The sequence below is a fragment of the Lissotriton vulgaris genome, chromosome 7 (genome assembly GCF_964263255.1).
Source record: "Lissotriton vulgaris chromosome 7, aLisVul1.2, whole genome shotgun sequence".
Taxonomy (NCBI): Eukaryota; Metazoa; Chordata; class Amphibia; order Caudata; family Salamandridae; genus Lissotriton; species Lissotriton vulgaris.
This window is the reverse complement of record NC_141695.1, coordinates 931,480,500-931,495,483: the sequence shown is the minus strand read 5'-3', so window position 1 is coordinate 931,495,483 and position 14,984 is coordinate 931,480,500. Positions and strand designations below refer to the sequence as shown.

At 43.2% G+C, this 14,984-nt stretch overlaps 1 pseudogene; it reads right to left on the bottom strand.

Moving 5' to 3' along the window:
* Positions 1-3,374: 3,374 nt before the first annotated feature.
* LOC147702698 (28S ribosomal RNA) lies at positions 3,375-4,646 on the bottom strand (annotated as a pseudogene).
* Between the last annotated feature and the right edge of the window lie 10,338 nt (positions 4,647-14,984).

The window sequence follows — 14,984 nt, the reverse complement described above, 5'->3', positions numbered from 1 at the left end:
GATTGTGAAAAAGTGACTGAAATAAGACAGAACCATACCTTTTTCAAACATCAAGGTGGCCTACAACAACCACGCTCCTCTGCTGTTTCTCCTCAGACCCTCGGACGCAGTGGAAAGAATGACCCGGAAGTACAGGAGGAATCACCCGGAAACAGCATCGCAGGAAGAATAGGAGACGCCTACAAAGAGGCGAAGGTGGAACAAACATTTGTCCACGCGGAAGACGGAGGAAGGAGTTTTTCGGCAGAGACGGAGCCCTCATTTATTCCTTCCTTCTCTTATGAGCCACCGGGGTGACCTTCCAATTCCAGAAGACTAGGAGAAGACCACACGGGACCCCTCATCACCTGACACTTCCCCAGACACCTCAGAAGAAGAAGACCATTTCGAAGAAACCTTACAAGTTCCTATCACACCATCCTTTTCTTTAAATAAACCTTCTTCCTTTAAACCACCACTACCGCCTCCACGCCTGTTTATCAGACCCGCCCTCTTACATGGATCAACATTTTAAAACAATATGTTTTATAAGAGAGACAAGTGTGCTGTACGAAAGTGTACATCTCAGCATTTAGCTTGAAGATTAATTGTCCATGAATACCTGGCACATTTTAAGAGTGTCCAATAAAGTAGTCAGGAAAACATTTTTCTTGAATGGGAACAACATTTGCTGACCAAGATCAGCCAGAGCAACATCAAATACACCGACATCCGACAACTAAGCAATGAAATTTTACAGTGTTACAGTTGGTAAGATCTTTGATTTGTTGCGATCGAGAGTAAAGTTAAATACTATCAGGATCTAAAGCTAATTCAAGGGAATTCTGTGAGTTTTCATAACGAATTGAAACATCAATCACAGCAGTACCAGTTTTGGTGAACACTACATCTGATTTTCTTAGTTCAATTTGACTATTTTTAACATGAGTTTGGGTTCTTTCGTGCCCCTTTTATGATGTTTTGCATAAGAGTCAGATTTTTCGAGACAACCTCTCACATTCAGGAAGCCATTTTTTCTCGTATTCCATTCAACGGAAGATGTGACTCTTTTAGTTAGTATTTTCATGACAACTTCATGAATGCTATAACGATGGTAATTGGACACTAATTACTGATATTTTAGGTTCTCGAATCGGTACATTCTTAGTATTAAAAAGAACCGGTCAATATTAATACCTGTCTGGTACTCTTCTCATCGATAACCAAGATAAGATTCTGGACAGCAGTCTAGGTTACTTGTTATGCAGGTTATTCAAGTCATTAAGGCCAAACTTGTCAGGCCCCACTGCTTTTTTTAAATCTGATTCATCAAAGGCTTTAGGAAGACTGTGTAAAGAAATTACACTGCTCAAAATAACTATTTTCGATTCATTTTGTATCCAATCAATTGGGATGAATTTGGGATTTTTCTTGTTTTCTTTTTTAATTATGTCTTGAAATCTTCTAATATTATAATCAGCACTGATTTGGCAGGTGACATCTTCTGTCCCATCAATGATTATCCTGGCAATTTTTTTTGTCTTTTTTAAACATTGCCTGGTATTCTTTGTAGCTGCCCTTTGCTTTTGCATAATTTTTCTTGTGTGTCCGATTGAGCCTTCCATTTTTCTTATCTTTTTTTGCTCTCTTGTTTTGTACCGAGGCAATCTCTTGCTCATCTTGAGCAGAGTTCATAGGGTCTTTATTGGGTTCGCTCGTTGGTTCGGTATGATTTGCTGGTACAGGACTTATATCATTGGTGTTTTCAGAGATATAAATCACTATCTCATCCATCAGATCCATAGCAGCATCATGATGCTGTATGTTTTTGGTGTATTTGGTGATTCTATCATTCAGTTCATCAAAGTTATTTATTTTTGGCGCAAGTTTCCAACTGATAAAGTCTCTGTGCCCTTCCGTTGTCACTTCCACTGGAATCTCTGGTTCATCGCAGGAGTCATTCTCAGATATTGGATGCTTGCAGTATATTCTTTGCCAATTTTTTGCTCTTATCTCTTCTATCTCTTCTTTTTTCTGCAATTTGTTTCCTGTTTTTCTTGTCAAAATGCGGAACCAACAGCGTATGAATGTTTCTCTTTTTCTTATACACTTTTTTTCCAATTCTGCTAATGGCAGAATTTCTTCCTTTGACTATAATTTTGATGATTTGCTGCTTGCTAGAGCCGCTAGTCTAGCCTCATTTTGCGCTCCTGGATGCGCATGCCGAGCATGTTGTGAAACTCCAATCTTTAATCCGAATCTAAGGTCACAGAAGCTGCAAAGGAATTTCAGCTCTCCTTTTTGAGGTCTTACTTTACATTAGGCAAAATGTCAGCAATGTTATGGTATTCAGCTTCTTTGTCACATTTTGAGCAAAAAGGTTTTGAGATGCTTGTTAGAGACACGTTTTCTTCGTTCTTTAAATGTTTCCAAAATGTCTCCACACAAGTCACAATTATACCTTGTGTTTGAGTATTTCCAATATGTGACTTACTTTGTGTAATCACTTTTCCTTGTATTCAATTCTTTGCTGACCTCGTACACATCAGGCAGATTTTCAAAGTTGGTTATAACAATATCATTCTTGGCTGAGGAGGCCACAAATTAGATGGTTTTTCTGAGGTCTACTGTAGTGTTTTCGTCTGCTACAGAGGGTGAACTACGTGCTATATCGTGACCTGAATCGTTGTTATTTGTTGCATTACTTGAAGTGGGAGCTGGGTTGTCAAAGTCGGAAATTAGGTTAATTATTTCTGGAAAAGAAAGCACCTACTTTTGCCATCTTAATAGGTGTTTTAATCGCCAGGAACCACCCCATCTGGAATTGTTAGTTTCCTTCACCATGTCTCACTAACATTCTAGCTGCCATGATAGAACCTTGTTTGGCCTGTCTCTATAGACTTTCCTACAAATAGTCAAGCGTTATAGAGGCAGTTACCAGCAGGACCACTGGGAGGTAAATGCCACTACAACTGAGAATAGGTTAAGAGAGTCAAAGTTACTCCCGCCGTTAACCTGTGCTTCATTGAATTTCTTCACTTTGACATTCAGAGCACTGGGCAAAAATCACATTGCGTCAACACCCGCCTTGGGCCTTCGCAATACTTTGTTTTAATTAAACAGTCAGATTCCCCTGGCCGAGGCAGAACACAGGCCCGCGCCCCCAGGGAGGGGGCACGGGGAGAGATAACCACAGCAGTTAGGGCGATCCACAGGAAGGGCCCTGCTCAAGTCCAGAGTCGCCACCGCCCCGGAGGGCGGTGCCGCGACCAGCCAAGGCGTCCGCCCAGCCCCACTTCGCGCCCCAGCCCGACCGGCCCAGCCCTTGGAGCCAATCTTTATCCCAAAGTTATGGATCTGACTTGCTGACTTCCCTTACCTATATTGTTCCAACATGCCAGAGGCTGTTCACCTTGCAGATCTGCTGCAGATATGGGTACGGCCCACGCAAGATTTACACCATCTCCCAGATTTTCAAGGACCAGTGGGAGCTCACCGACGCTGCCACAACTGCAACGCTTTCCAAGGTTCGGACCCCTTTCTCGGGGCAAACCCATTCCAGGGTACCCTGCCCTTCACAAAGAAAAGAGAACTCTCCCCGGGGCCCCTGCTGGCTTCTCTGGGATCATTTGCTTACTGCACTGGAGTCGCAAGGGCACCTGTCTCGCCACTCTGGGTTCGGGGCTCTGACCCAGACTCCCTTTCGATCAGCCGAGGGCAACGGAGGCCATCGCCCGTCCCTTCCAAATGGCGCTCGCCCTTCTATTAGGACCGACTGGCCCAAGTTCAACTGCTGTTCACTTGGAATCCTTCTCTACTTCAGCCTTCAAAGTTCTCATTTGAATATTTGCTACTACCACCAAGATCTGCACCAGTGGCAAATCCACCCGGGCACTCGCCACAGGTTTCTGTGCACACCGCAGCAGCCCTCAGACCCATACCCGGCTGTCGCTGAGCTACAATGAGTAGGACGCTCATCCATTTCAGGGCTAGTTGATTCGTCTGGTGATTTGTTACACACTCCTTAGCGTATTCCAACTTCCATGTCCACCATCCTGCTGTTTATATCAACCAACACCTTTTCTGGGGTCTGAGGAGTGTCTGCATCAGCTGCCTTAACTCGGCGTTATGGTAAGCAGCACTGGCGCTGCAGGATGAACCAAAGTGGCCCGCTAGGCACTCGCATTCCATGCCCAGCTCCACGCCAGCAAGCTGGGCTTCTTACCCATTTAAAGTTTGAGAATAGGTTGAGATCGTTTTGGCCCCAAGACCTCTAATCATTCGGTTTACCTGATAAAACTGGGGACTCCGAGCGCCAGCTATCCTGAGGTAAACTTCAGAGGGAACCAGCTACTAGATGGTTTGATTAGTCTTTCACCCCTATACCCAGGTCGGATGACCGATTTGCATGTCAGGAACGCTATGGACCTCCACCAGAGTTAACTCTGGCTTTGCCCTGCCCAGGCATAGTTCACCATCTTTTGGGTCCTATCACGCACGCTCATGCTCCACCTCTCCGACGGAGCAGGCAAGACAGTCTGGTGGTCTGCCCGCTGCTGGAAACGCAGCGGGATCCCACCTCAGCTGGCGTGCACCGGCCCTCACCTTCATTGCGCTACAGGGTTTCGCTCGGCCCTCCGACTCGCGCACGTGTTGGACTACTTGGTTCTTGTTTCAAGATGGGTTGGGTGGGTAACCGACATCAGTACCTCTGACTTTTTCAGCTAAATTTGAAGTTTACAGCGGATTCTTGGTAGGAAAACGTTGGGGTGTCCATGCAAGCCATACCACGCTTGGCTCTCCCAGGTGTCTAGTTTTCAGAAATATGTAGGTTTGGTAGTTTCCGAAGATGGCTGCCGAGGCCAGGGACAAAAACACAGGGGACCCCCTTGCAAAACCAGGTGTTTTGTGATAGGTAATTTTGATGTCGCAGCAATAGGTTTTGGCCCCTTGCCTGTCACGGGTACTTGACCCACCCACACGAGTGAGGTACCATTTTTATCGGGAGACCTGGGGGGAATGCTTGCTGGTAGGAAAATTGTGGTTTTTCTGACAACGAATATTATGACACAGTAATGTAAGGAAAATGTATGACTATAGTCACATATTGAGTGTTGCATGGCTTTGTTAGTGAAAAACGTGTTGGGATCCAGGAGAGGCACACTACCCTGCACTCCCCATTTTTTTTTACTTTACAGAAATATCTAAAGTTGTTAAATTTTCCCTAGAGACAGACTACACCGTAGCACAGAAAGACAGGTGAGACAAATATGACTGCCTATCCATCTGTTCCACAGGTACACACACATACTAGTTGGATTTGGCATGAGGGTGAGTGAAAGGTTCAAAATGTATATTTTATTAACAAGATATTTCACAAAAAGGAAATGCACTGTTAATAATTAAAAGGTTAGAAATTGAACCAATGACTCGCAGCTCATGAGCTGTAAAGTCACGACCAGGCACCAACCTCTTTCCAGGCCATTCACACACCTTTCATACTGGACACACACTTTCACACCACCAGTTGTGGCCCCAGCACATTACAACACTCACATCCACAAACAATGTGCACCCTGGCTGAGAGAGACAGAAAAGACAAATATTACTTCGAAATGAGCAATTCCTTAAGTACTCGCACATACTGGTTGGATTTGGCATGAGGTTGAGTGAAGGTTCAGAGCGTAAAATTCTATTGAGAGATTTCACAAAAATGAAAGGTACTGTTAATATTTAAAAGGTTAAAAACCTGAACCAATGACTCACAGCTCGTGAGCTGTAAAGCCACGGCAAGGCACCAACCTCTTTACAGGCTATTCACACACCGTTCATATGTGCCACACAAGACCATTCACACTGCCAGCTGCGGGCCCAGCACATTACAACATTGACATCAACCGACCGTGCCATTCAAGGGCCCATCACTTTCATACACCCACACGACTGACACAGCAATCATACCAGCTGGTGGGGGTTGACATAGTGTGTGCATTGGTGTTTGACTAGCAGAGTGTGTAATGACTAGCAGCAAGTCTCTACTCACACACTGCCAGCCAAATGCCAGCACATGCACACCACCAGTCAAGCACCTTCCCACCCACACTGCCAGCCATGCACCAGCCCACGCACGCTGCCAGCCCACACATGCCACCAGCCAAGTGCCAGCCCACACACACTGCCAGCCAAGCACCAGCCCACACACACTGCCAGCCAAGCACCAGCCCACACACACTGCCAGCCAAGCGCCAGCCCACGCACACCGCCAGCCAAGTGCCAGTATGTGCAGTCATTACATTTTTTTTACAAGAAAAAAAACACAAACCAACTGCAAATAGATATAAAACTATAACTACAAAAACAACAGCAGTAACTAAAGACATCATTCTAATGCCAACCACGAAACTGAACAACTATATAAAATCATACAGACCAGGCAGTACACTATTATACTCACAGTTTCTACCAAAAGCTCTTGTGTGATACAATCTGAAACATGTGGGCTTACACCCCAGGAGTAGAAGGACAATCAGCACAGTGAATATGGCTCTCCTTCGGCATATCTCTTCGCAAGCAGAATCTATATCTCTTACAGGGATTGTTTTTTTTGGGTTTGGGAGGAATTAAATCAGGAAAGTGGCAATCTGTCAATCTAGCCACATCCTTCTCCACTCTAACTCTAGGAGAATTTGCATGTTCCACTACAGCAAGGCTGCCTATCACAGACTCCTGAAACTGAACAAAAGTAATCTTTGATGCAGGACAACACTCCTTGAACACAACAAAAGCATTAAAAGTTGGTAAAATAAAGAGATGGATTGCCAACTTCTTAAAATGCTATTCATAAGGCTTACATTTGGTATAAGGTTCCAACCTCTGATCTACTCTATCCACACCAGCCATGTGCTTATTGTGGTCTACAATGCACACAGGTTTGAGCTCTTCAGCAACCTGACCCCAAAGAGTCACAGGTGAAGTACTCTCATCATGGATGATAGTCAGCATGTACACATCTCTCCTGTCCACAAATTTCACAGCTAGCAGTTCCTCACTATGCAACGCACTGCACTGTCCCCTCTGAAGTTTTTTGCAAACAAGCTCTTTTGGGTAATCTTTACGGTTAGAGCCGATTGTGACACAAGCAAAAGTGTCCACTTTGAACAATTCCTTAAACAATTGCACAGCAGTGTAGAAGTTATCAAGGTGCAAATGGTGACCTCTGTTAAACAGTCCTCTAGCAAGATCCCACACAATTTTCCCTGAAACTCCAATAGTAGACGTACAACCAGGGTTGTCAAGATGTATATGTTGTCTAAGAATAGGACAGGATTCCACTATTAATCCCATAACGTGCCATCTTGCCAGGAATGTACTGCCTAAAAACCAAACTGCCCTTGAACAGGACCAAAGACTCATCAACAGCTATTTCTTTCCCTGGAGAATACATCTCTGAAAATCGATCTACAACGTGATCAAGAACAGGCCAAATCTTAAAAAGACGGTCACAGTCGGGGTGATCTCATGGCAACACCAAAGCATTATTGTTAGAAGCAAGGGTCCCTATTTGGTCAAAGGTGTATACCATTGCCAACTAGAGACCCCCTAGTTCTAAGTCAGGGAAAGGGGATTACACTATTGGATAACCCCTGCTCACCCCCTTGGTAGCTTGGCACGAGCAGACAGGCTTATCTCAGAGGCAGTGTGTTAAGCATTTGTTACTATACACAGTAATACAGTGAAAACACTACAAATGGACACCTCACAAGTCTATATCAAGAATATTTATTTTTATAAAACCTAACACAAGACCACAAATGACAAAAATCCACAATACTGTATTTAGAATTGGCTTAAAGATGGTAGAAGTTACTTAGTTCAAGTTGGTGATAAATGCGACACAATTACCTAGATGCGTAATGCAAAACAAACAAAAGGCTCGCATAGTCGGAGATGTGTCAATTCCGTGCTTCAGGGGAGACGATGCGTCGTGCCTCAATCCTTGTGCCGAGTAGGGGCTGCGTCTTGATCCTTACCGGAGTGGGAATGATGCGAAGATTCTCGTTCTGCGACCCGGTTGCCATGCGCAAGATGGCGCCTCGATGCGATGCGACAATCCGTTGCGGTGCGATAAGATGGCCCCTTGATGCAAAGACGTGAAGATGATGCGTGAACACCCGGCGGTAGTGCAGTGAACTCTGTAGCTTTGGAGCCATGTCAGGCCCTGCAAGACGCTTCTCCGGCGATGCGACGGCGGCCTTGCGGCGGTGACACGCTTCTCCGGGGATGCATCAGGTAACAGATTTGGCGAAGACACGCTTCTCTGGTGATGCGGAGGCAACCTCTGCAGCGGCAACACGCTTCTCTTTATGCTTTGCACTTCTAGCTCCCAGCGACACGCAGGCTTCTGCAGATAGAATTCACAGCAAGGAAATTCAGAGGTGAACTGGTGGAGAAGTCTTTTGTCCCTGAGACTTGAGCAGGAAGCAAGCACAAGTTCAATCCCTTGGAGTAATATTCTGCAAGATGATAAAGGTTCTGTAAAAGTTCATTCTCCTTTCCTTGGCAATAAAGAAACCACTGCAGGCTAACCCAGCACACAGCTCACTGGCAGAGGGGCAGTCCAAACTCCTGCAGCTTCCTTGGTTCTTCTCCTTGGCAAAAGGTTTGTCTTCTTCCCAGAAGTAATCTAAAGTCTTGGGGTCTGGGTCCCCATGTTTATACTCAAATTCTCTTTGTTCTCTGGAGACAGAGAGGCCTCTGCCTAGTCCAAACCAGTTCTGGTCAGTCCTGGAGCAGTTTGTTGTCAAGGCTCCTTCTTTCCTTTCACAGTATAGGCCAGGGACATCAGACACACCACAGGAGGTGGAGCCAGATTTGTGGAGGGAAGGCACAGCCCTATTCAGGTCCCAGGTGCAACTACTCCCAATCAACTAGATGCAGATCTCTTTATTCAGCACTGTGCTGACTCACCGTCTCTCCTGGAACCCCCAGCCCCTGTCACTCAAACTCCAGACAAGGAATACACAACCTAGCAGAGAAAGAATTGGATAGTTAGGCAAGAGAATACCTACTTTCTAAAAGTGGTATTTTCAAACACTGAATGTTAAAGCCAACTTCACTAAAAGATGTATTTTATCATTCTGAGTTCAGGCATACTAAATTCGAATTTCTACCATGTTCCCTGAGTTAGTTAGGATTATAAGATGTAATAATCAAACTGCCCATTCTGGCCTATGGGGGAGCAGGTAGCCTTACAATAGTGAAAAACAAAAATGGCTGTAATTCACTATTAGGACATGCCACACACACCAGGGCAAGTCCTACCGTATACTTCCCATGCACCCTGCCCTTGGGCCTACTGTAGAGGTGTCTGATATGAAGAAAAGGGAAGGTTTAGGGACTGGCAAGTGGGTGCACTTGCCAAATCAACATGGCAGTACTAGACTGCACACAGGCCCTGTAATGGCAGGCCTGAGACACACTTTACAAGCTGCTTCTGTGGGTGGCACAACCAGTGCACAAGCCCACCAGCAACATTTGACTTAAAAGCCCTGGGAACACATGGTGTACTGTACTAGGGTCTGACCAGTAAATCAAATAACCCAATCATGGAGTCACTAATCAATACATCAATTAAACATAGGGAGCACTTGCACTGTGGCACTGAATAGCAGTGGCACAGTGCCCAAAGCATCTAACCAGCAACACATATCAAAAGCAGAGGAGTCAAACAGTAAAAAATGGAAGGGAGACTCACACCAAGGATGCCAGGTCTAACAATTATCAACAAAATGCAGTATCCGAAGCAAAAGTAAATCCCAATCATGACTTATAATTGCAGAAAATTAACCCCATGCGTAGTACTCTGCTCCACCAGCGGAGTTTGTAGAGATTTACCAACTCCGCGCTCCGCTAGGACGTGAAGTTGGGAAAATCTCTGCCTCCGTGGTGGAGCGGAGTACGAGGCTAGCCCTATATTCCGAACATTTTTTAAAAACACCACTTACCTTGTCTTCTGCCTTCCCTCCTCCTCGCCGCGGTGTCTCCCTTCTTCCGGCGTCGTCCTCCTTGCCACCCTGAAGGTTCACGGAAGGCGTAATACCTACAAGAATGCAAGGAGGAGGATGTGGGAAGAAGGGGGACACCCCGGTGAGGAGCAGGGAAGGTGAAGTCAAGGTAAGTGGTGTTTTAAAAAAAAATATGTATATCGCTTTGTGTGGTGATGGCCCCAGAGCGGAGCTCCGCATAGTTCCACTGAGGTGTTTTTTTTACTACGTGGAACTACGCGGAGCTCCACTACACATACTCAGCCCACGGATACAGGAAATATGGCCGTTGCCATCAGGGGGTTGGTAGACCAATATGAAACCAGGGATGGCTTCCTTATCAAGCTCATCAAGCTCATCAAAGTCCAACCCAAAAACTTCTTCATCTCATCCAGATTTGTGGGATTCCACCGGGTAGCTCTAGAGCGGGGCCTAAGTCTGGCACTGTTGTCCCTCAAAAAATCTTCATCATACAAATTAGTCTGCTCAACAATCTCAGCCAAAAATACATCATCCATAAACAACTGAAAAAACTGTATAGGCAAAAAGATTTCACAATCCACTCTACACCCTGCATCACCACTAAAGGCAGGCAACACCGGCTGCACCATTTTTGGATCAACCCAGAGTCCAGCACCTCCAGTAGGAAGCCTTGTAGCCTCAGGCTGCAATCCCGATGTCTCTTGCTGCACCATCGACACATCCGTGTCCTCCTCTAAAACAGGCATCTGCACTGAGATTAGCTTCATTTGCACTGAGAGTAGCTTCATCATCAGATGATTCCTCGTAGACAGAAATCTCACTGCCAGAATCTTGCACTCATTCGTCTCCCTCAGATGCACTGTCAGTCTCATAGTCCTGCTCAGAGGAAGATTCTAAAAGCATACCAACCCCCAGCTGAGCAGTAATTCTACGGCTAGCCATAATCCTTACTAAGAAAGGTAACTTGTCAAACAGGTCAACAACAACAAACACTTTGTGATAATGCCACAATTTGTTTATTACTTATTTTACAAAGACCTATATACTCCAAAACTATACCACTCATTTGCCAGAAGCCGCTAGACTCACCACCACCTTCTCTGCACAGACACAGTACAGATCAGCAATATCCCACTAAAAAAGAAAAAGAAAAGAAAATTACAGATAAGACAATGCAAAACACATTGCAAAGAATTTCATGCTCAAAACACTAACTAAATACGCTGCCATTATGACAAAACTTACAAAAAAAAATTCATTCATGCACGACAATAATACTAATTTGGAGTAAACACAACAAAAAAATGTTTTTACCAAATAAATGCAAATGTACGCAAAACTACAGAACAACCACTGCAAAAAAACCACAAACAAGAATCAAAAGCTTTGCACTAAAATAAAAAGAAGAAAACAAAATCACATATGCAAATAATGCACCAGTCCACACACAATTCACCAGCCAAGCTAAGGGGTAGGTGGGCCTAGGAGAATAAATAAAATATTCACCCCGTAAAAGGGGAGAAACTCTTGCCCAAGAGGCCACTCCTCAACACCAAAATGTAAAAAACCCTGGTGTCCAGTGGCTTCTGCCACCCTTGGGGACAGATGGGCCTAAATACATACTGCTGATCTGCCACCCAAAGAGGGCAGAAATGGCCACAATCATCCTCCCATAAAGGGGAGAGACCCTTGTCTAAGGAGCCGCTTCCCAACATAAAAGAAAAATAAAAATAATCTCTGGTGGCATAGTGGCCATACAAAAAAAAAAATCAGCCAATCAGCCAATCGCCCCCCCCCCCCCCCCCCTCCAGTGGGTCAGAAACAGCCAAATTAATGCTCCCCAAAGGGAAGCGACCCTTACACTCCCCACAAACAAATGCCTGGTGGTGTACTGGGCCCGATTTTAAAATAAATGGCAGGCAGAAAATATTGCCCCCAAAGGGGAGTGACTCTTCCCTAAGAGGCCGCTCTTGGTCTAAATCGCTGTTGGTCTAGTGGGGCAGATTCTTTTTTTAAATGGCGATATCTGCCCCCTGGGGGGCAGACACAGCCAAAAACATTGCCCCCACAGGGGAGCGACCCTTGCCCAAGGGGCACACTCCCCACAAATACATCCCTGGTGGTCTAGTGGGTCCGATTTGAAAATAAATGGCAAGATCTGCCCCCCCTGGGAAGCAGAAACAGCCTAAAACATTGCCCCATAGGGGAGCGGCCCTTGCCCAAGGGGCCACTCCCCACAAATGAATCCAATCCAATCCAAAAATTCTTTATTTCGGCCATATAGACCATAAAAGATGCAGTACAAAATACAATACATACATTTAAAATACAATTTTCTTTAAAAATACATTATGTAGGAATCTCTTCTCATCCAGCGAGGAATAGGGAGTAGCATGACAGTACCATGGTTCAGAGGGCTATTTTCTTTCTGATTATCCATACTGCCATTAAGAATTTGGATATAGCGAACACAATGTGGCCAAAGTGCTAGTTTTCATTACTCTGAATGCCTGTGTGTACTTCCTGAACCCCAGCTTTCTACAGAGCGGCGCTATCCAATGTTTCCTGGGTCTGTAATAGGCAGGGCATACAAACATGATGTGGAGGTCATCTTCCTCATGGATGTTACAACATGGACACATTTTGTCACTCCCCTCCCTGGTGGTCTAGCGGCCAAGTTTAAAAGAAAATGGTGAGATCTGCCCCCTCGGGGGCAGACGTAGCCCAAAAAAATTGCCGATAAAGGTGAGCGACCCTTGCCTAAGAGGCCGCTCCCCGCAAAGCGTTAATCACATTTATAATAATAAAAAAAAAATCCCTGGTGTCTAGTGGGCATTCTCAAAAGAGGCATCAGGGGAAAGGAAAACCCTTTCCAATCCTCTGGAGGAGAGGAGGGGGGTATTTAAACAAAAGAAGCATCAGACGCACGGGAAGCAAATGCGTGCCTCTCCTGCTGACGTCATTAGATGACATGGAGGGGTACCTTGAAGGGAGGCCCACGGGGGGAATGCCAGCGTTTCCGCCCCCCCGTGGGTGGGTGCCAGAACGGGCGAGAGCATTCCCAAAAGCACACGCCCACCGTGTCGTTAGACGCCCCGAAAGGGTTAAAGTGTGTGTAGTCAATTATTGTTTATTAGTTTTTTTTTCTTTATTGATTATTAATTATGTAAATTATGGAAATGAATTTAATTGAAAATGTTGAAGTGTTTTGTTATTGGTGTGGTGTTATACGGTAGGAAATAAAATAAATACATTTATGTTTTAATACATTTTTTGTTTGTAAATATTTTCTAGTTTGAAATAATTATTTTTTGTACATTTATTTATTTTATATATTATTTATAGGTTTTTGTTATATGTAATTAATATTCTAATATATGTTCTTTTGATATGTTAATTTTTTTTTAAATATTTTTTTTATATTTATTTTCTCATTTCTAAGTGTTTGAGTGTGAATAGTAAATGTTGTTCTCCGGTAGTCAACACTTTCCCTACTGTTGCACTCACCTGAGGGTAAATAGTAATTTGTATTTCTTCTCTATCCTGCACTTTCCCTACTGTTGCTCTCACTGGAGTTAGAATAGTAATATATACCTCTCCGCTATCCAACTTCAATGAGTGCAACAGTAGGGAAAGTGTTGGACAGCGGAGGGGAAAAATTATTAATCCACACTTTCCCTATTGCTGCACTCTCTGGAGTGGGATTAGTAATTTTTACCCCTCCACTATCCAACACTCTCTCTACTGTTGCAATCAATGGAGTGGGAACAAATCTTTTTACTCCTCCACTATCCAACACTTATCCTACTGTTGCATTCAGTGGAAAGGGAATACCAATTTTTCCCCTAAACTATCCACCATTTTCCCTACTGTTGCACTCTTTGGAGTGGGATTAGTCATTTTCTCCCCTCCACTATCCAACACTTACCCTACTGTTGCACTCACTGGAATTGGAATAGTACATTTAATAATTTATCTAGCTAACACTTTTCCTACTGTTGCACTGATTGTATTGGGAAATGTAAGTTTACATTTTTTTTCAGAGTTTAATGTTTTAATGTATTTTGGATTTAAAATTATTTTCATACATATATATATATTTTATATGATTTTAAATTTAATAAAAAATTAAAGAGTTCGTTTTTTTAAGTAAATATGTATGTATTAATTGTTTGTGTGTTTATTTTTTTAAATTACATTTATTTGTAATATTTTGTTCAAATATATATTAAAGTTAATTAATTTTGTTAAAATGTGTATTTAACATATGTTTAATATATAATATTTTATTTATATATATTTAAATTGATATTTTTTACATCTATATTTTTACATCGATATATTTGATTCGATAATTGTGTACTTACCTGTGTATGAATTTTATTTATTTATTGTTCAGTTAATTAAAACCATAACAAAATACAAACACTATATAAAAAAGAGCAAATTACATACAAGTTAAATTTCTCTAAAAACATCAACATTTATGTAATTATAAAATTATTTTAATTAACTGAATAAATAAATTAAATTAAAAAAAATCAAAATACTTACCTGTGTAGGTATGGTAGTCGATATTTTTGTAGCCTATTTTTTTCGATATTTTGAACATCGATATTTTGAACATTGATATTCTATCAGTGAACCCTGAAACATGTTTAAACTGTCATATCGACCTGACAAGTTAACCCTTTTGCCAGGCCCAAACCTTCCTTTCTAATACATAATAGTCACCCCTAAGGTAGACCCTAGACAGACCTAAGGCCAGGGTGCAGTGTATCTAAAAAGTAGGACATGTATATTTAAATTTTACATATCTTGGTAGTAATTTTTTTATTTTTCACTACTGTAAGGCATATTTCCCTCATAGGTTAACATAAGTGTGATAAGGTAATCCTAATAAGTGTAATTTCCAATTGGGAAAAGATAGACATTTCAAGTTTGGTGTCTCTGGATGCACAATTTTAAATCACAGCTTAA